This window comes from Rattus norvegicus, chromosome 12 (genome assembly GCF_036323735.1).
Source record: "Rattus norvegicus strain BN/NHsdMcwi chromosome 12, GRCr8, whole genome shotgun sequence".
Lineage (NCBI taxonomy): Eukaryota > Metazoa > Chordata > Mammalia > Rodentia > Muridae > Rattus > Rattus norvegicus.
Window position 1 is genome coordinate 2138364 of NC_086030.1, and position 23727 is coordinate 2162090.

Here is a 23727-nt window from a genome sequence, read left to right on the forward strand (position 1 = left end):
ACCATCAGAAAGAGATGTACACATCTCTGCAGATATTAATTAGACATTAATATGTTTCTATTGCTCTGAAAACAAAATATTTTAAAATAATGTGAATTAAAGTCCCATGTGAATTATTACTCTATCTCATGTGCGGAATTCTTTATAATAAAACTTTGTTGTCTTAAAATTATGCCAATGTTTTCAGACATTCATCAAAATATCATAAGCTTTACTTTTCTTTAAATGTTCTATGCTTACCGTGTGTGTGTGTGTGTGTGTGTGTGTGTGTGTGTGTGTTCCTATGAGTATGTGGTTTATGAATATATGTACATATTTCAATGTGCCATATTGGTGTAAGAAGGAAACTTGCAGGTGATTATTTCCTTCTGGGACGTATGGTTTCTGATCCCTGATCTATATTTTCACCCATAGGTGATTAATTTTACATTCTGAACAAAACCTTAAATTTGTTCCTTTCTTGTTACATTCCAACCACAAGATCACAGCTGGTTTTTTTCATATTCTAAGATGCTTTTGCATAATTGTTAGCCTCTGCATAAAAAGATACAAAGTCAGTTAGTGTAAGTTGTCCTTTTTATAAAATTCTACTAAGCTGACATGTAACATTGGGGTCTTGGATAAATCATCAGAAGCACTCAAACATATGCACAAACACACACACACACATACACACACATAGGCACACACACATGCAAACGCACCACAGACACAGACACACTCACTCATATTACTTTCAAAGTAATAGATTATGCATAGCAGTTGATTAATAAAAAGTAAAAATTAAAAAATAATGAATGAACTCTTTGTAAAAGAGATGGCTTGTGAAGTGGTTTTCTTAGGTTTGGGTTCAAGGTTGTTATGGATAGGGAGAGAGCACATGTGCTGTGTTTCTTGTTTCTCATTTAAGGGACTGTTTCTTAGATACTTACAATCCTCATCAAAGATAACTGATAATATAGATACTAACTTCATGAAAATATACTTATCTGCTCACTGTCTGGTTATTTATTAGATTTCTAGTACATCAGTGGTTTCTTGTCCGATTACTATGCTTTGATTTCATGCTATATTCTTGCTGCTGTCTTCCTAGGTCTCTGGAGCAGATTCTAAATGTGAGAGGCAGTAGAGAGCTAATACTACAAGTACCTTGTTTTTTCCTGGGAGTGTTAAGAAATGGCGTCTTGTTTCTAAAATATTCATTTTGGATCCCTAGATCTATCACCATAAAAGAATTCAACACTCTAGATCTGTATGCCATCTAAGTATTTACAAACCCTGATATGATAAGAGTGCTCACTAATTTTAATTTTTATAAAAATAATTGTGCTGCTTCCCAACCTCATTTTCCTAGAACTGTGCATATGAAGCACATGGGAGTAAGGCTGTAATGATGGAAGTCCAGTTGGAGAGGAAGCAAACGTCTCTGCTCTCTTTTTAAGTGTCCTCCCTGACTACGTTCTGCCATAATGAAAGAGAAATCAGGATGCTGAGCTCTAGCACCCATGGCTTCTCAGTCACCCTTTATCATACACAACCTGTTACAGTTATGTTTGATTTTTCAGTACCCAAGAACTAAATTCTAAGATAAATATGTTAGACTTAGTGACTTCCAGACTTAGCCTATGGGAAGAAAATGAGTTATACATTAGAGGAGTTGTTATAGATTATAAATTGTAAATAATGAGTAGATCATATTAATTTTGTATTCATCAGCTTTCAGGTTATTTTATAGCATTTTTCTCTCTGTGCATTCTATAGCCTCTGTATGTAACAGCAAAAAACTTTGATGTGGTGAATGACATAATCAGCAAGTTACTACCAATGATAAGAAAGCATGTAAGTTACTTTCAATCTATTTTGAGTTAAAATTAAATTTTGCTTTTGAGATTCACATATGTGGAAATGTGTAAATACAGATGAAATTTGATCATGATACATTTACAAATCATATTTTACAAATGCCTCCTTTTTAATCAGAAGTTATTGAAGACATAGTAATAGTCCTTTGAGTGACATTTTTTCTTGAATTCATGTCTAGTTTTATATGAAATGAAAGTCAGAGCCCAATGGTTTGAGCTGTATGTGTAGTTTCACTATATAATACATATCCACTGTAATAAATTGTGATTAATTTGTCATATGCTCACACCTAATTTAAAGGGTGCCAATGTTAGAGGGAATATTTTCTTTCTTTCTTTCTTTTTTTAATTAGACTATACTGCCTATTTGGTATGTAATTCTGTAGTCTTCCCCATTTCTTCTTGTATTTATTTCTCTTGTGTGAATGTGTAAGTGTACATGTTCCAGTGTATTTATTTTTAACTTTTAATAAATCTTTAATAAATGAGTCTACATTTCTATGTCTTTTCTGCATACATATCTGTGTATATATTGTCTTTCTATTTTTAAATATGCATGTGTATGTCTTTGTAACTGTGTGTGTGTTTCTCTATGTTTATGCATCCCTGTCTATTGCTTTCTGTGAGTTTGTACAATGATAATCCACATGTCAGTCTGTCTCTCTGACTTTATGCCCCTCTACCTCTGTCTGCCTCTCTCTCTCACTCTCTTTCTGTTTCATTATCACCCTCTCCATGTATGTTGGGGTGTAAATGGGTATTTGGTGGTGTGTCTGCTTGAGTGCTTCTTGTCTGCTAGTTTAACACTTAAAAACTCTATGGGACAATATCATTGGTTTTAAATAGGAGTCTACAAGAAAATAAAATCAATAATAATTCCAGTTAGAGCCATTCCTGGAGGGTGCTCAATATTTCAACAGAATGTTCTATTTAGATGATTATTTCAAATGGATCCAAAACACTGTGTGCAGTAATTATGTTCTAGAACTTCTTTTTTGCATGAGGCCTATTTTCCCGGATAGACACATGTCCTTTATCTCCACAGACTGGACATCTCTCAATGAAAGCCAAAGGCTGTTTTCACTTCTAGGTACCCTCAAAGAGTCTCTGTTTTTGAATCTTGTGTTCACTGTTGTCAAAGTTATCATATCTTTTGAATGTTAACTTTGCTAAACTCATCATAGCCACCATGAGTATATGCCTCTGTGGACACTAGGTTCTGTGCTCATGTTAAGTCGAAATTCAAAATACCACACACAGTCTGCACAGATGTAAGAAATTTCATAATACTATTTGTCTCGGTTAGTGGTAATGGCTGAATGCAACTTCTTATTTTATTGTGCATCAGTAGATCAAGGTTCCCTCCAAGAGGAAAGGCAAGTACCCAAAGATTTTCTCCTGAAATCAGTCCTGTTTTCTCAAATCTGTGGTCAGAAGAAGTATCATTAGTACTGGTTTAAATAATTTCCCTGCTAAAGAGCTAGAAATTGTAAGTAAAGGAAATTGCTAGACTCTTCAAGACTCTGATGTCAGTTTATTTGTGGTGGTTGGTTCTTTTTGCCTCCCAGAACATTGAAGATTACCAACTGTGGTTCTGTCCTGGCCCTGGGAAAGCTCCAAGAGTACTCCAAGGTAATAACAGGAAAATCTAAGGAGGGAATAGCTGAGTTTGGTGAATCCTCACTATTTTCATTATTTAGTATTAAACTTGAATAAACACTAAAGCAAAATGACTTAAGTATAATTTCATTCATTTAAATCATAATTAATTACTAATATAACATTCAGAAACAATTTAATACCTCATAAGCAACAGCCTTAGAATGATAGGAATTTTTCTGTGCTTTCTGTTTCAGAAACAGAATTTTCCTGATAAGGCAAACAAAACAAAACTCTAGACATATTGTTTTTGGAGAAAACAACTTAAGAAAGTCATTTGGTGATCATTACAGAAACTCTTCCTAGCTATCTATCTCAAGGGTTTCCATCACTCACATAGTAGCTCACAACCGTCTATAACTCCGGTTTCAGGGGATCTAATTCCCACATCTGACCTGCACAGACACCAAGTTTAACATGGTGATCAGGTATATATATGAGCGAAAGACTTACACAGAGAAACAAGTTTAAATCTAAAATGTAAAATCTTCACTTTTTATTTATTCCAAATTATGTAGATTGTTTTGTAATGAATAGTAGAAATATAGCCCTTTCTCCAAATCCATGTAAAATATTCAGTTCACATCTCCTATGACCAATAATTTTGCAACTGAATATGAAATCATATTCTGATTTCTGGAGACAACCTGACTTAATTACAGCTATTCTGTTGTTGCCTTCTTTTATTTCTCACCGGATTATTACCAAATAAATAATACTAATAAAATTAACAGAAAAGTTTGAATAAGAACTAAAAATTTGAGATCACAAAGTATCTGGCAAAGCTGATCTTTTAAAAGCTACTGAAAATTTGAAGCTCTAACCCATAAAGTTGACCTTCATACCAGTGACATAACTCTCTGCAGATTTAAGGGCACACTCTCCCACTAATGCCAGATAAGAAAACATTCTCATACATATGTGCCTGTGGCCTCTGAACAGCCCATGTATGCTCTTTAGTTGGTGGCTCAGTCTCTGATAGCTCCAAGGGGTCCAGGTTGATATTGCTGGTTTTTTCTATGATGTTTCCAATCCTTCCAGTTCTTTCAATTCTCCCAACTTTTCCACAGGGCTTGTTGACCTCAGTCTAATGGTTAGATGTAATATGTATATCTGTTTTAGTCAGCTGCTTGCAGGACCTCTCAGAGGACAGCCATGCTAGGCTACTGGCTGCAAGCACAACATTGCATCAGTAATAATAGTTGGGATTGGTACCTAATAATGGGAAGGATCCCAAGTTGAGCCTGTCACTGACTGGTCACTGGTTCAGACTCTAATTCCATTTTTGTCCTGCATTTCTTTTAGACAGGAGCAATTTGAGGTTGAAAGTTTTGTAGGTGTGTTAGTGTCCCTATCCATCCACAGGTGTCCTGTCTGATTTAAAAAGGTGGTCTCTTCAAATTTTACATCTGTGTGATTTTGCGTTTGGGGAAAATTTCCTACCTTGACTCTTGGGAGCACCCCTATCCAATGTCTCTGGGATATTCTAGAGGTTCCCACCAACCCCGAGTGCTGTATATTTCCATTTGTTCTCTTGGGTCCCTTGTCCTCTCTCATGTCTCTCCCATACCGGATCCTGACCTGTTCTCTTCTCATTCCACTCTCACACATATCTCTCCTTCCCTCTGCCTCCCATAGTTATTTATTTCCCTTTGCTAAGTGGGATTGAAGCATCCTTACTTAGGCTTTCCTTATGGTTTAAATTTTAGTGTCATGGATATTCTATATATTTTGTGTAGTGTCACTGATTAATGAATATATACCATTCATGTCCTTTGGAGTCTGGGTTAGCTCACTCAGAATATTTTCTAGATCCATGCAATTGCCTGCAAATTTAACGATGTCCTTTATTTTTAGTAGCTGAATAGTATTCCATTGTATAAATAAACCATATTTTCTGAATCCATTCTTTGGTTGAAGAACATCAGGGTTGCTTATTACAAATAAGGCTATTAACATAGTGGAGCTTGCATCTTTGTGGTACTGTAGAGCATCTTTTGGCTATATGCTGAGGACCTGTATATCAGCATCTTCAGGTACAACTATTTCCTGTTTGCTGAGGAACAGCCAGAGTGGTTTCCAGAGTGGTGGTAGTTTGCCACCCCACCAGCAATGGAGGAGCATTCTCGTTTCTCTACAATCTCACCAGCAAATTCTGTAGTTCTGTTTCTATTTTGAGAATAGTTTAAGGAGTTTTGGTATTAGCTCTTATTTGAAAGTCTGGTAGAAATATGGACTGAATTATGCATCGTGCCCTAGTCTTTTTGTTACTGTTATTGTTGTTGGTTGTTTTTAATGAATTCTTCTACTTCCTTAGGGGTTATGGGACTGTTTAGTTTATCTGATCTTGATTTAACTTTGGTATGTGGTATCTGTGTAGAAAATCATCCATTTCATATAGATTTTCAAGCTTTGTCAAGCATAGTCTTTTGTAGTAAAACCTGATGATTTTTTTTAATTTCTTCAATTTCCATTATGTCTCCCTTTTCATTTCTGATTTTGTTAATTTGCATACTATTTCTGAGACTTTTAGTTAGTTTAGGTTTATGCATCTTGTTGATTTTCTCAAAGAACAGGATCTTGGTTTTATGGATTCTGTTTCTAATTGATTTCAGACTTAATATTATTTCCTGTTGTCTGCTTCTCTTTAGTGTGTGTTCTAATTTTTGATCTAGATTTTCATTGTGCTTTTAAGTTGCTAGTATAGGATATGACAATTATCTTTGTGAAGACAATTAGTGCTCATATTTTATTTTATGTATGCAGTGTGAAATATTTAAATTTCTTAATATGAAGCTAGAGGAGTGAAGTAGGATTCTTTTTTTTTCTTTTCTTTTCTTTTCTTTTCTTTTTTTTTTTTTTTTTTTTTTTTTTGGAGCTGGGGACTGAACCCAGGGCCTTCTACTTGCTAGGCAAGCACTCTAACACCGAGCTAAATCCCCAACCCCGGTGAAGTAGGATTCTTATGATGTAAAAATATTATTGGTATTAATTCTCCAACAGGCCTGTCTTAAAAGGGTTAGAGAAGAATACAGCAAAAGTCCCCCTACACAGTGCATTCTTAGGTCCATATTCTCTAAACAAAGTGGTACACTGAAAATTTTCTCCTCATTATTTTTAGAGTTCTCAGCTTAATTTATTATAGTATTCCTGTAAAGGTTCTAATGTTCTAGTATGTACAGTCTATATTATCCTGAAGAAGGAGAAGGGGGAGGAGAAGGAGGGGGAGGGGGAGGACAAGGAGAAGAAATACAGCAAAACATTCTAAATTGTATCAGAAGGGTTGCCTATACTCAGTTACAGTATTTACAATTCATGTTTTTTTTCTCTCCGCATGACATTAGAATGATAAATATTCAAAAGAACTTCAGTTTACGGGACTTAAGAAATTTTACAGCTTTCCTTCCCTACCTGGGGTAATCATGAAATATCTAAACGCTCATGTACATGGGAAATTCATCTTGAAGCCCAGAAACTCAGCAAGAAGCCAGCAGCAAAAAAGTGAGTCTGTCATCTTCCTTCAGGTAGCTTGTCTTAGTTCCCATTTTAATTTGTCATAAAATATCGCAGCATACTATCATTTTCTTGCTTAGGAAAGGGACACTGTAATAAAAAACACACTAAAGCAGTATGTTTCAGGTCCATATTAAGAGAACTCTAAATTCCGATGTAAAGACTAATCTTGGTTATAGGGAGAACATTTCATTTTTCCCAGGCAGATATTTGCCATAAACTGGTATGTCAAAACACTGTGTACACACATTTTTGTCCCATAAGAATAAGCAGGTCTAAGACATGGATCGTGATATGTTCCCATTAAGTGGTTTCGTGATTAGAGCACAAAATTACTCATGAACTATATTTTGACAATCTATTGCAATGTAATCTACATAGAAAAACAAGATGTATGGTATTGATGATAATCTGTTGCAGGCTTGACTAGAAATCACCTTAGGCTTGTAGCCCAGTCTCTAATCTCATTTCAAATCATATAACTAATAACTTTTAGACCTATATCTAGATTCAAAATGGCCCTAACATTGATAGACTGGGGCTTTTTAAATATTTTTTCAAATGATGGAATACTATAATTATTTCTCCTTATTCTCCTTTCTTGAAAACCTCCCACTTATACCCCTGATTTCTTTTAAACTTTGCTTTTTTATTTTTATTAATTTTATTTACATTTGAAATGTTGTCCCATTCCTGGTCCCCCTACCAAGAATACCCCACCACATCCCTCTTCCCCTTTGCCTCTAAGAGGGTGCACCCCCACCAACCTACGTACTCCTACCTTACCCCTCTAGCATCCCGCTTCTTTGGGGCATCAAGCCTCCACAGGAACAAGAACATCCCTTCCCACTGAGGCTAGACAAGACAGCCATCTCTTACATATGTAGCAGGGACTGCAGACTGGCAATGTATGCTCTTGGGTTGTTGGCTAAGACCCTGGGAGCTCTGAGGGGTCAAGTTAATTAATATTTTTGTTCTTCCTATGGGGTTGCTATCCCTCTCTCCTCCTTCATTTCTTCCCCTAACTTTTTCATTGGGGTCCCAGGACTCAGTCACGTGGTTGGCAGAGAGTATCTGCATCTTTCTCTGTCAGAAGCTGGTAGACCCTCTCAGAGGACAACCCTGTCAGGTTCCTGTCTGCAAGCATATCATTTCATCATCAACACTGTCATGGTTTGGTGTCTATGGATGGGATAGATCAGATATTGAGGCAATCTCTGGATGGTCTCTCCTTCAGTCTCTGCTCCAGTTTTTGTCCATGCATTTTCCTTAGACAGAAACAATTCGGAGTCAAAAATTTTGATATGTGTTTTGGTATACATATATATAAACACACACACACACACACACACACTCAGACATCTTTGTCCATCTATCTAATATTACTTGTGATTTCAGCCCTCATAATTTTGCATTAGACAGCCAGGCAGACACTATGTTTTTCAGTGAAGAAGACTATTTTATATTGTGTTATATGACTCATTTGTTTACTTTTAATTTATTTGTTTAAGTAACATATTTAAAATTGTATTATAGTCCAATATTCTAAAAGAAAACTCAGAAGCAAAAACTTTATTTCAGCTCTGAACTAACACTATAGTGTATAGTCATGTATATTTTCTCATGAGGGGGACATGCTGCTGCTGAAATACACTTAACAATGGTTCTTCAAAATGCTGAATAAGAAAAGTAAGGATGAAAAGAGCTTCACTATGACATTTGAAAAAATAGAAATTTTTTTAAATGAGAATAAAATTAAGGGTGGCTATGAAAATGGATATAATTATTGAAGCAACAGCCTATACATAGTTCAGGGAGCTTGTTCAAATCAATGTATCTAGTATTTCATGATACAGTATTGAGTTAGACAGCATCATCTTGTGAGAATTCCCACTACAGAACACAAGACCATGTCTTAGAGACATCACTAAGATTAATAACATTGTAGGGCATATGAGAATAAGGTTACATAAGCACAGCAGGATGATTAACCCATTATAATAGGGACATTTTGCAATTGAAATTTGGTTTTGTAAAAGATCTTTATAAATTACACTATCCCGTGTAATGATCTCAACTCCTGCTCAGATATGAAGGAAAAAACTTTTAAGAAACAAAGAACTTCTATAACATAGCAGTTGGACAGTGGCTCTGTGCCCCACCATGACCAAGTATGCACCACCCCACCAGTTAAAAAGGGAAGAAAACTGTTTGGAAGAGAACTCAGTTCCATTTGTCAGGATGGCATCCTGCCCGCTCCAATTCTGGTATGTCTCAAATGGTGTTTCTCTGGCTATCCTAAGACAAAATCCTGCTTCTTAAATACCTGACCCCTTCACTTCTATCACCATGTGGAGTAAAAATTGTGTCTCAAATCATTGGCTTTCCAGTAGGAAAATGAGAGAGGGCTATTCAGAAACCATCTATTGGAAAAGTTGGATTTAATCCCTTAACTATTTTGGAAAATCTAATATGAAGAAATGTTGCCTGATCTTTAAGGGATAATATTAGGGTGGGATGTGTACAACAAAAGATTGAGGCACAAAACCAGCTTGAAGTCCTCAGTGTCCATGCCAGCACGTGCACTGCACCCGTGCACACCATTGGTCTGGTTCTCAAGGAGCAAATAGTAGTCTGTGGTGTGTGAAGCATGACAGATATTTCTCTATCTTCTTCTCATGACATGCTGTACCTACTAAAAAAGAAAGGGCCCACAACCACGGGTGTCTTTTTAGAACCTCCGAGTATAACTTTGTGCCAAACAGTAAAGGACAAATTGGATTCGGAAGAGGAGGTGGATATGAACAAGCAATCAGTTAATGTAGTGGCGTGGATCTTTAAGGAAGGGAATGTCCTTCCATCATCCACCTCAGGATTCCTCTCAGTCTATGGGAGTAGTTGTCTTCATTTTGCATTCCCTTGAGTGACAGTAGATATGTATGAGAGAAATCGTATATGCTCAAAGTCTCCTCTGTTAGTGTTAATAACATGGATGATGTTCAGAAGTTGTTTAAGCAATGTGATTGTTGAACTATCAAAAGTGAAACCTCTCCTCATTTCTAGGAGACCAAATCTCAAAGCAAATGTCCCTATCCTCTGGTTTACAATTTTTCTGACCGTCTCAACCTATGCTCAGAGCGAACAGTTCAGGAGTTATTATGTATATATATATAAACTGGGGCTCAGAGTCTTTGTACCTTGACTAGCTGTGGTTTTCAGTAATAGTCTCCATCCATTTCAAAGAGAACCTTTTTTGATGGGTAAGGGTATATTATCTGTGAACATTAAGTTAAATATTTATAATAGAGTTAGGAGTTACACTTGTTTAGTGAAATAGGGGCAGGGCATTATCTAAGAACCATGACCACGTGTGCCTCTACGCTTCCAGTACCAGACATGGCTTTCTGCTCCTGAGAAATCCGATAATAACTTCCTATGGTTGTCTTTATTGTGGGTATCATAATTGTATGTTTCTATCATTTAAAAAAAGTATTTGAACTGGAGTATTAATCGCTTATATGTGCTAGTTTGCTCAGCTGTCCACTAGAGGCATGCTGAGCTAAGGAAAGATTTTTCTATAGTCCAAGTAAATCTGAAAATGTACTCTTTGGTCTCTAGCTTAAATAGATGAAACTTACTGGGCCCACATATCATGGAACGTTCTAACTAGGGGAAATTTGGGGAACTGTGAAGAAAGTTCGAACTAAACTGAAATTTACAGGCGAATGTACTTTGAATAATTTCCATGTTTAATTTTTTCCACAAAAATATTTTTCCTCTCTTCATAAGGACTTCCTCCAAAACCTCAAGGGAAGTCTAATGGCTTCAAAACTGTATGATGAGTGGATTGCTGTACCCGAAAAGGTCAATGATGAAGAGAAATTAGCTGCAGTGCAGAGGTAATTGTTGGAAACTGTGAACAACCTCAACAAAATAGAAGTAACATTTGCTTACACACATTAGAGATTATATATCACAGAAACATTTACCAAGAACACTGACAGACAGCAAAAGCTTTCAATTGTTCACAGACATGGAAGACAGTTTCAAAAGAGTGTGAGTTACAGTGGGAATCACAGTAGCCCAGGCTTATAATCTTACTTTCATATTCCAATTAGATTTGTCTCTTTTCTGAATTGGGTAAATATTTCAAGCAATAATTTGAGTACAAACTCTTTCATTTTATTTACAGTGCATCCTGCATACGATATGATTACTCTGTTCCCTTCCTTCATATTTACAAATTGAGTATACTTGTTTTAAAATAACTGTCTCTGTGTTCAGTCTTTTAGATAAAATGCCACCTGAAAATGCGGCTCTTCTGAGGCAACTTTTTTGTATATTATATGAAATTAAAAGTAACTGTTCTGTTAATGAAATGTCTTCTTACCACCTATCTTTTGGGTTATCCCCATGTCTCTTATTTGTGCCCAGCTCCTGCAATAATGGAGTGACAAATGATATTGGCAAAAGGATAATTAGGTAAGAACTTTATGCCTAGCATTGATAAGCCTTTTCAATGAGACAGGAAAACAGGATTACCCTGAGAATCTTGGTTATTTTGTTGTTGTTGTTATTGTTGTTGTTGATTGTTTTGGTTTTTGTTTTGTTTCATTTTGTAAAGTAAGTACAGCTTTGAAAGGTGTTCTTCTGGAGGGAAGGAATCATTGGTGAATTTTAAGTAAAATATAAATGGGTATTTGAGCTCAGAGACTCAGTCTTTTGTCTTTGTCATTGAGAATATCCTAACACTAACCCAGTGAGAACAAATGCTGTGAAATGATACAAAATCCTAGGTACTGGATTCAGCAGTCAAGACTTAATTCTGACATATTCCGTGTAGAATGTGTGAAATTCTACTTGTTTTCAAGGTGGTTTCCCCAACCAAAAAAGGCAATACAATTTGGATTTTTTTATATCAGATATGATCCTTAAGAATTCCTGATTAATGTGAGTAAATTACCATTGGCCTCAGGATGCTGGTTTTGATTGGTTTAGAGAAATTATTGTGTATAATTTTCTATGTTAGCCATCTTTCAAGTACTATAATAAGCTACCTAACTTTATGCAGTATAGTGATCAAATGGTTATTTTGACTCTAAGTATTTGAGTTTCTGATCCATTATTAATTGACCAACTGTCCTTGGACCTGTAGGGAACATACTGTAAAACAACTCAACTGAGAAACAATAATATTCCTCATATTGTGTAGAAGAATCAAAGATCAGGAGAAGACAGGGTTCCAAATTACCTGCCATTGAAGATACATAATTATCCCATTTCCTCCCAGTAGATCTTATTTCAAAGACCTCCCAATATAATGAATCATAAAATCAAGATGTTACCATTGCGTCTGCACTGAGTCATCACTGTATTAAGATTAAATAATTAACTAAAGATATGTGAAGAAATGGTACCTACAGTGATATATTGATGCAGCTGTTACCATTGCACTGCACTGAGACACATGAATTTCACTTCTCAGATGGGTTTGCCTGTCTCTTACTTTTTAGACAGCCCATGGGAACTTTCAATGGGATGGTACCCACATTCAGAGGCCATCTTCCCTCCTTAGCTCTGCCTTTCTATAAGCAGCCTTATAATCATGCTCACACATATATGTGTAAAATGTAACCAAAGCTATTTCAGTGTACAGTATGTATCACATACTGGCCATCACAATGTAAAAACTGGAAATCATTCTCTTATGTAACATTGCACTGTGATGATCACACTTGAACATCTGATCTCACAATCTTTTAAATTTCTGACAAAAGCCTGCCCCTATTTCTAACAGCTAAATTTTTCTCAGAATTTTGGACGGCATATTTTTAGCGTCCAAGACTAAGAAGTAAAATGTGATTTTGCAACCATGCAAAATGACAGAGACCCTCTGTGTTTGCCCTGTTTTTTCATAGATTTCTCTAGTATAATTTATGATCGAAAATTCTCCAAAAGTTTTTGGAGAAAACTTGGCTGCAGTGTGACATGGAACATCACTATGTCATCCTCCTGGAGGAAAGTCCTCATGTTCCCAGAATAATGCAACAAATATTGGAAACATTAAGGAAACTGAACATGGACTCAGCAGCTGCCCCATTGGGAGGACATGCACTCCTGGCTATAATACACTGCCGAAAAGTCCAGCTGCTCCTCTTTCCTATGAGGGCCTTATAGGATGTTCTACTCCCAGAACTTAAGTTAAATCATTGAGCACTGAAAATATGATTTATAACAAACAGCCATGAAGGATTTACCATGTGAGGGAAAATTTCACCTGTGCATTATAGATATTATCCTATTGTTAGAATTTGCATCCAAATTTTAGTACCTCTTTCCACTGGTCCTGAGTTTATGCTAGAGGTTAAACACAGAAATGAGGTTAAGAAATTAAGAATATGTAAAGAAATGATACTTACAGTGATATATAGATTTTTAACATTTTTCCATCCTTATTAACTTGAATATTTCTTATTTACATTTCTTTTTTAATTTATTAACTTGAGTGTTTCTTATTTACATTTCAGAAGTTATTCCCTTTCCCAGTTTCCAGACCAACATCTCCCAACCCCTCCCACTCCCCTTCTATATGGGTGTTCCCCTCCACATACTCCCCCACATTACCGCGCTCCCCCCAACAATCACGTTCACTGGGGGTTCAGTCTTGGCAGGACCCAGGGCTTCCCCTTCCACTGGTGCTCTTACTAGGCTATTCATTGCTACCTATGAGGTCAGAGTCCAGGGTCAGTCCATGTATAGTCTTTGGGAAGTGGCTTAGTCCCTGGAAGCTCTGGTTGGTTAGCATTGTTGTTCATATGGGGTCTCGAGCCCCTTCAAGCTCTTCCAGTCCTTTCTCTGATTCCTTCAACGGGGGTCCCGTTCTCAGTTCAGTGGTTTGCTGCTGGCATTCGCCTCTGTATTTGCTGTATTCTGGCTGTGTCTCTCAGGAGAGATCTACATCTGGTTCCTGTTGGCCTGCACTTCTTTGCTTCATCCATTTTGTCTAATTGGGTGGCTGTATATGTATGGGCCACATGTGGGGCCGGCTCTGTGTATATGAGTCCACTGTAGCTGTCCTCAGACGCACCAGAAGTGGGCATTAGATCCCATTACAGATGGTTGTGAGCCACCATGTGGATGCTGGGAATTGAACTCAGGACCTGTGGAAGAGCAGTCAGTGCTCTTAACCACTGAGCCATCTCTCCAGCCCCGTGGAGCAGTCTCTGAATGGGTGTTCATTCTGCCTCTGTTTTAATCGTTGCCTCCCTATTCCTTCCCAAGAGTATTCTTGTTCCCCTTTAAAAAAGGAGTGAACCATTCGCATTTTGGTCATCTGTCTTGAGTTTCATGTGCGGTGTATCTAGGGTAATTCAAGCATTTGGGCTAATAGCCACTTATCAATGAGTTCATACCATGTGTGCTTTTCTGTGATTGGGTTACCTCACTCAAGATGATATTTTCCAGTTCCCTTCATTTGCCTATGAATTTCATAAAGTCATTGTTTTTGATAGCTGAGTAATATTCCATTGTGTAGATGCACCATATTTTCTGGATCCATTCCTCTGTTGAAGGGCATCTGGGTTTTTTCCAGCTTCTGGCTACTATAAATAAGGCTGGTATGAACATAGTGGAGCACGTGTCTTTGTTGTATGTTGGAGCATCTTTTTGATATATGCCTAAGAGATGTATAGCTGGGTCCTTAGGTAGTTCAATGTCCAATTTTCTGAGGAACCTCGAGACTGATTTCCAGACTGGTTGTACCAGTCTGTAATCCCACCAACAATGGAGGAGTGTTCCTCTTTCTCCACATCCTCGCCAGCATTTGCTGTCACCATAGTTTTTGTTCTTAGCCATTCTGACTAGTGTGAGGTGGAATCTCATAAATTTATATAAGAAAATAGCAACTCAATAGCAAATTGGATTTTTCTCTATGTAACAGCTCTGGCTGTCATGATCAGTGAACCAAACTGAATTCAAATTTACAGAGATCCTCTTGGCTCTGCTTTCTGAGATCTAGAAATAAAGGCATGTGCCACCATCCTAGTTTCTTATGAAAATCTGAAAATATAGCATAATAAACCCATATGGTTGACATAGACACTACGATCTCAGATTTGAGCTCACAGATCAGTGGAGAAAGCCAAAGAATATAACAGAAGTGCAGTTAGACAAATTGTGTTGTGAAGTACAGATACTGCTGGTAATTTACTGTTGTCCATGGCAGTCAGAAAGTCACCCAAGGGGATGAAAAGATTGGTACTATATGACTGTTTGATTCTAATTCCTATAAGCATAGCTTTCAAGGCAAACACAATAACTTACTCTTTATACATGAAGAATGGACCATATAGAACTATATATCAAGTGCCTTATGAAGCAAGTTCATTATAAATGTTATAATATTAATTAGTTATTTTCTGCGTGTTTGTGATATTGCATAAGGCATGCAGGTGATAAAAGGAAAAGGGTACGCTAGGGCTAAATGAAGACTAAATGAGTTCAGTTACAGCAATGATTTCCCTTCTTTCTTAGATTCACAAAAATACAAAGGCAATGTATATACTAACCCAAGAGTAACATCTATTAATCCACCACAAGCAAAACAGAAATGTTTGTTTAGCAAATCTCTTTCGGGTCTTTTAGAAGACAAAAAGTTGCCTACTCCAAAACTTGTGAGTATCATTTTGGGTTTCTACAGCACCTTCGTTTAATTAAACAGATTAATGTTTAGATAACCTATACATGAAGGTAAGATCCTTGTAAAATAGGAATAATTTGCACTGAAGTATGAGTCATGTAATTGAAAGAAATCAAAAATACAAAATAAAAAGAAATAGTATTCCCACGTTTTACAGTGATTGCATCAAAGATCCTAACCCACCAGCTTCTTGGAGGAAATGGGTCTAGGGAAGTACACTGTTGATAACCCTACTGTAAAGTCTTCCAGCTTCTTTATGACTCCATATATTCTGGAGTCGATCCCTTAATAGCATGGCCTCTGAGATTACTCAATCTTTTATAATTAATATCTGTAGACTTTTACTTTACTTTATCAATGAATTAGATGTATACATTATTTTTTTTGCTATATACTAACATCTTTTATTATAGTGGACTAGATTTGAATGCTGCCTAATATGGCTTAATCTATTTTAAACTACTTACTAAACTTCTTTGGAAATATATATTTACTGTCCACCTCTATTTTAGCACTATAGCTGAGCTAGGAATTTATTCTTTGTGGGAACCAATTTATCTTGTCAGACACATGAGCATTACTGCCCATTTCTTAGGTATTTTAGAGCAGAATTTTCTGGTAACCACGTTTTTAATCATGTAATCAATTGAAAATGGAGAAAATATGGAATAAATCTGTGTATGGTAGTCATTTTTACAGAATAAAATTATGGAAGAATAATTGACAAATACTTGGGTTCTTAAATGTGACTGCATCTTTAGACATAGTTAAAAATAAGAAGTCACAGAAAGGGTTGGGGATTTAGCTCAGTGGTAGAGGACTTGCCTAGCAAGTGCAAGGCCCTGGGTTCGGGTCCCAGCTCCGGAAAAAAGAAAAAAAAAAGAAGTCAGAGAAAATGAAATTAAAGTCTTAGAAGTAGGGAAATAATATTTATAAAAATAAAAAACTTAGGATACATAATAGAGGCCAGGACAGACAGGAAGTAAAATACTGACTTGATCTCTAGAAGGGAAATATCCCAATATTTACTTAGAATGCCATACTTGAGAAAGATATTCATAGAAGGAAACAGAAAGTAATAAAGGACCATTCACCAAAATGCTTTGGGGAACAGGAGTCCAAACAAAACTGTGATGTTACAAATTGGGGAAAAATGGATTAGGGAAGAAAATGTATTTGGAAGCTAAAACAGAAAAAAGTTCAATGACTTCTTTATTCCTCTCAGTTATTGCTGTGCACCCAAAACTGTCCTTGCTCAGGATCACAATAAAAGACATATTTGTGCTTCAGATATGGATCTCTATTAATACAAGCTTATCCTTATCCCACACAGGGTATGTTATCCATAATTGCAGAGAAAGGACAAGAATCAGATTACATATTAGAAATTCTACCTAAAGAATCACACTGGTCCCTGAGGTGTAGGCTTGACAGTGAACAACACATTGACTGGAGTGAAGAATACATGCTTATAACAGCATCTGTCTTAAAGGTAAGGAAGGTTTTTACATCACCAACATTAACATCCCTGTAGAGATGCATATGTCATTTCTGTCCTTGAGATTACATGACAATGTCTGCTTCCTGGAGCTATGGACACAGGACGTCTTGATAAGAGGCATAACATTTAAAAGTCTGACAACCTCAAAGATTCATCACAAAGACACAGGTGAAGAGCTTCTGTTGGAAGCTAACATCCTCATATATCAGATGGACTTTAGTTTGGCGTTCCAAAAGTTCCTACTGATTTCACCTCTGACCATACCATGTGAAGTAATAGTGGGACAAGTTACAATAGTGGTAAAAGTGTGTTTCACAAAACACATGTTTCAGTAACACTTACCGAAAAATGTCCTTCAGAAATAACAGCTCAAAATGGCTAGTCCACCACTGATCAGGAATTGGTGTAAACAGGCAAAGGCTGGGCGGGGTGGGAATGGGGTTCCTGCATCCGGCCAGGGGGACAGCACAGGAGGCAGCGGCTTCAGCAGAGCAGATTGTCACTCTGCTGCAGGCACTGATGGAATGGATAGGTAACAGAAGACCACTTCTCTTCCTCCTCAGGGCTTCAGCATGAACGAGTCCTTCCTGCACCCCAACAGCAGCCCTAGTGAACACCGCCGGGCTGAGCAAGGCAGCGGGTTGACCCGGACTCCCAGCTCCGAGGAGAATAGCCCTTCAAAATTTCCTGGATTGTACTGGACCGGTGAGCCTTCGCCTCCCCATGACATCCTCCATGAGCCTCCTGATACCGTGTCAGATGATGAGAAAGACCATGGAAAGAAAAAAGGAAAATTTAAGGAAAAGGAGAAAAGGACTGAATGCTGAGCTGCCTTCTAGGAAGACAGCTCTGGAGATGAAGCTGAAAGTCCTTCCAAGATGAAGAGGTCCATGGGAATCCATGTGTTCAAAAAGCCCAGCTTCACTAAAAAGAAGGAAAAGGATTTTAAAATCAAAGAAAAGTTCAAAGAAGAAAAGCATAAAGAGGAAAAGCATAAAGAAAAATGTAAAGACTTGACAGAAGCCAATGTTGTTAAACAGTGGAAGGAGAAGAAGAAAAAGAAAAAGCCAACTCAGGAGTCAGAGGTGCCTCAGACGGACGTCCCAAGTCTCAGACCCATTTTCGGCGTTCCCTTGGCTGACTCAGTAGAGAGGACCATGATGTACGACGGCATCCGGCTGCCAGCTGTCTTCCGAGAGTGCGTGGACTACATGGAGCAGCACGGCATGAAGTGTGAAGGCATCTACCGAGGGTCAGGAGTCAAATCAAAGGTAGATGAGCTGAAAGCAGCCTATGACCGAGAGGAGTCTCCAAACTTGGAAGAATATGACCCTAACACTGTAGCCAGCTTGCTGAAGCAGTATTTGCGAGACCTTCCCGAGAATTTGCTTACCAGAGAGCTTATGCCCCGATTTGAAGAGGCTTCTCAGAGGATCACAGAGACGGAGAAAGTGCAGGAGTTCCCTAACTGCCGGAGTATAACCATCTTCTGCTTTCCTGGGTCATTGTGCACATGGACCACATCATTGCGAAGGAGATAGAAACCAAGATGAACATCCAGAACATCTCTCTAGTGCTGAGCCCAACTGTCCAGATCAGCAATCGGGTCCTGTATGTGCTTTTCACACACGTGCAAGAGCTGTTTGGCACCGTGGTCCTGAAACAAGTAACAAGACCTCTGCGTTGGTCCAACATGGCCACAATGCCAACACTGCCAGAGACCCAAGCAGGCATCAAGGAAGAGATCAGAGACAGGAGTTCCTTTTGAACTGTTTACATCGAGATCTGCAGCGCGGGATATAGGACTTATCTAAAGAAGAAAGATTATGGGAAGTACAGAGAATTCTGACTGCCCTCAAGAGAAAGCTGAGGGAAGCTGAAAGACAAGAGTGTGAGACCAAGATTTCCCAGGACATAGCCAGCCTTTCGAACGAGGATGTTGCCAAAGAAGAAATGGACGAAAATGAGGTCATAAATATCCTCCCTGCCCAGGAGAATGAGATCCTGACTGAGCAGGAGGAGCTCCTGGCCATGGAGCAGTTTCTGCGTAATCAGATCGCCTCGGAGAAAGAAAAGGTCCACCGCCTCCGAGCTGAGATTGCAGAGATCTAGTCACCAGCATGGCTGCAGCGAGACAGAGGAGCACTCTTCTGACAGCGAGAGCGAAAGCAAGGATGAGGAGGAGCTACAGATCATTCTGGAAGACTTACAGAGGCAGAATGAAGAGTTAGAAATAAAGAACAATCAATCACTTAAACCAAGCAGTCGGTGAAGAACGCGAGGCCATCGTTGAGCTCCGAGTGCAGCTCCAGTTGCTCCAGATGCAGCGAGCCAAGTCTGAGCAACAGCTCCAGGAGGAGGAGCCCGAGAGGCAAGGGGACACAGGCCCACTGCCCTGTGAAGGTGTCCCTGAGGTGATAGCAGCCAAGGAGCAGGTGAAACCCTCGCCTAGCAAAGACCCGAAGGAGACACATCTGAACTGCCCCGGCCCTGTGCATCATAGTGTAAGCGAGAGTCCACTGCCTGTCCTGCCCGGCAGCGTTCTGTAAAGGCTCTCAGAGACGCTCACTCTTGCACACGTCTGACTCCGTGTCAGGCTCAGGTCCTGGGAGGGTAAGCGGTGGACACTCGGGGGTGGGGGGCTTGCAGGGAACACAGGCATTTCCAGATAGTGTCAGCTTATTTGAAAATTAATTGTTTTTTATAAAAATAACTATTTTCACCCTTGAGTGGCTTCTTTTTAAACCAAAAAACTTTTTGCTTTTGTTGTTGTTGTTGTTGTTGTTGTTGTTGTTGTTGTTGTTGAAATCACAGTAGAATCATGATCTCTTTCTTATCAAAGGGTGGGAACCAAACCAGGTCATTTCTGCGCCTGCCTTGTGGACGCTCGTGGTGTCACCAGCCCTGCAGGGTCCCTGGCCACTCTTGCTTGTTCCTTCCACACCTTTTGGTGCAGATTGTTCAGTGGGGAGCTGCCTCATATTCTCTGACTGGACAAAAAGGCTCTCGCTGGGGTTCCCTGTACCTGCCCTGTGTGTACCACTTTGCTTTTCCAGCTCCGGGTCTGTCAGTGTGAGTCAGGATGACCCAGTTTGGTTGCAGACAGAGGTTATCATGCTGCCTGCCACCAGCCTGGGCGCGCAGGCCACCCACTCACTGCCAGGGAGCAGCAAGGGCCTCTTCTCAGAGGTGACCCTGAGGTTGCACAGGACACTTCTCACACCAGAGTCCTTTTCCACACTGACCTTCCAGGAAAGTCACCTTCCACAGTGACTTCAGTTGCTAGCTTGGGCTGGGATACCCACACCTCTGCCAGGATACCCACACCTCTGCCAGGATAAGCCATGTAGATGCTCTCATGCACAACTTTCACCTGTCCATGTCATCTCAAGGGGCTGCTTAAGGACTGTGACAGAACTGAGCGGAAGGAAGGAAAGAATAACTGTAATTGATCCCACCTGGTGTTTGCCTCTAACCCAGACAACTGCTCCCAGCGGTCTGGGAGGCCTGACTCTTGGGCAACCGGATTTCACTGTCAGATGAGTGGCCCCCAGGGAGGTCCCCTGTGGCTCTGAAGACAGATCCCACACTCTAAAGTGAGCAACAAACCCACAGGAGGGCTCCAGTCTATGCCTAGTTAGTATTTATTTCAGCACCTGTTTTGTGCGATTTTTCATTAGCCTCTACCTATTGCACTGTGGTGACTTGTTGGCCATTATTTGATTTTTGTATATAAAAAAAGCTTTGTTATAGAAATCAGCATACTATTTTTTTAAGTCTGGAGAGAAGATGTTATGGAGACTGGAAACGTGGTCAGGTGTCAAATGAAAATGTATAAATGCCTTGCTGCACCTGTCAGATGTACGACACTCATTCTATATTTGCTGGCAATATCGAAGAATTCTTTTTGTTTGTGTAAACTAATTTCTATCAAGGTATCATGGGTTTTTAAAATTTCATTACAAATGTCTCAGTGTTGGTTAACTAATTTTTGCCAGGACCATTATTGATTAAGGAAATAAATTCAACAGCCATTTGAGAAAAAAAAAAAAAAAAGAATTGGTGTTCGATATTGGATATTGCCCTCCCTACATGGAATTGTTTTCATTCCCAATCAAAAAACTAAACAGCAATTCACTTTATCTGAATATTCACACTGGTCCCTGAGTGATAAGATAGACACCGAATGATATATTAATTGGAATGAAGAATGGGTGCTTGTTGTACGATCTCTGTTTCCTGGAACCATGGACTCATGATCTCTTGATAAGATGCCTGGCAGGTAAAAGTCTGATAAAGATTAGAATGTCACAAGATTCATCCCAAAGACACAGGTGAACAGCTTCTGTTGGAAGGTAAAATAATCATATAACAGATCGGCTTTAGTTTGGCGTTACATATATTCCCACTGATTCACCTCGGGCTGTATATTGTAAAGTAATAGCGGGACAAGTAGTAACAGTGATAAAAGTTTGTTTTACAAAATTCATGTCTTAAATAATACTTACCAAAAATTATCCCTCACAAATAACAGTTCAAAATGGCTAGTCCACCACTGACCCACAATAGGCTGTCAATGTTTGATATTGCCCTCTGCCCAGTAGATAAACAAAATTGTTTTCCTTGTCAATCAAAAAACAATCCAGCACTTTCACTTTTGCCGGATATTGACATTCTAATTCCATGTCAAGTAGTCAAGAATTAACCTAAGCTACATTTAACCTGTCTACCACTCTTAATTTGTCAGGGAGCTGCAGTGACTCTAGAGCATATATCCTTGTTTTATTTCTGTTTGGGCCTTGATGTGAATTCACCTCTCAGAAGACTATGGACCTATGGCCCAGACATCAAGAGAAAACATAATGTTCTGCGATTAACTATGTTTAGTAACATTGGGCAAAGGTACCCAAAGATTCCTCCTTGGCTCTTGAGCTTGCCAAGTGTGTCTGATTCAAATTGCCAGAAACTTAGGACCACATCATGGGGAGAAAGTTAAGATCAGTGACTGAAGGTAGCCATGTGCATTCAAAGCAATTTACAGGTACAAGAGCACCTGGGATTCTTCCAATTTTATGACTTGCTACTGAGAGATAGAGTTTTAAATTAGCCCAAAACTCAGCAACAGGACCTGTCTCTGGAAGACAGATTGTTAAAAATGCAAGAGAACTACTTTGCTTATCACTCGGTGTGAGTTAACTGTTCTTTGTTCTGCCCCTGTGATGTTTATTTAAGCCCCTACTTATGCTTTCTAGCCATTGTGTCCTACAGAGAGCACCCCAGGAAACCAGCGGCCCAAGCCTAACCAGAGGTGTTTCAAATACAGATGCTCCTTCAATTCTGACAAACTTTTAAAAATAATGAGGACCTGAAGACCAGACCCTTCTCCTGATTTAGTAGCTCTGTTCCAGGAACCAGGGGGCCATAAAACCTTTCGGCGTCCCCTTATCTCCTGGAGGCATAAAACAATCCTATAACTTGCCTGCATTCCCCTTTGACATCCCCCCCATCCCCTGGGGCTCACAGCCTCTGCCTTTAAATACTCTTTCTCCCAGCCTCTTGGGTTGACACCTCTGTCCCCTGCATGGGATACGTGTTGGCCCGGAGATCTCTGTAATAGGTCTCCGTAATAAACCTCGCCTTTGCTTATTACATCCAAAATGGTGTCTCTGTGTCTAGGGTCCGAGATTTCCCAAGACTTGAGTAAGGGTCTCTCTGCGTGGGATCTTTCACTACCCTTAGTACAACACGAAAGTTATTTGCGGTATTTTACGAACAAAGACAGTTTCTGTTCTTTAAACAAACTGATGCTTACAACTTAATTTATATTGTTGAATATTTACCAATTTTAAGAAAAAGATATGAAACTGAGATGTTCTCACTTGGAAAACATATAAGAAACTTCATCACTATTCCAGGTGGTCTGTAAGTACAGGTCTACATGTATATTACAGGTTTACTCTGTGTGTACTCTACACATTCACCAAATTATACAATTAGGATCAGGTAATTTCTGGTGCTGCCATTTTTTGACAGTTGCCTGTTTCCAAGAAGAAGACTATGGTCTTTGTTTCTTTGTTTTGTTCATTTATTTTATTAGTTACTATCATCATTATTATAATCATTATTATTATTACTTTACATGTATTTATTTGTTACTTTTATGTCTCCTATGCTGACAACCCACCCCCATTCTCTCCTCACAAAGTCTTTTTCCTTCTCTGAGCCAGTTACGGGCCCCTGGTTTATCCTACTACCTTAGCACCTCAACTCTGTTCAGGGTTAGACCATCTTCTCCCCTAAGGCCAGTTGAGGAGGGGTTTCAAGTCAAGAGCTTGCAGATAGCCCTACTCCACATTATGGGGGACACACATGGAGAGTAAGCTTTACGTTTGCTATAAATGTGCAGTAGGTCATGGTACAGCTTCTGTAGGCTTTTTAGACGGTAATTCAGCCTTTGGTAGCTCCTAGTGGTCCTGAATAGTTGATTCTGTAGC

At 38.8% G+C, this 23727-nt stretch overlaps 1 pseudogene; it reads left to right on the forward strand.

The window, feature by feature from the left end:
• The first annotated feature begins 1845 nt into the window (after positions 1-1845).
• Positions 1846-21292, forward strand: LOC134481219 (ralA-binding protein 1-like; annotated as a pseudogene).
• The last annotated feature ends 2435 nt before the right edge of the window (positions 21293-23727 follow it).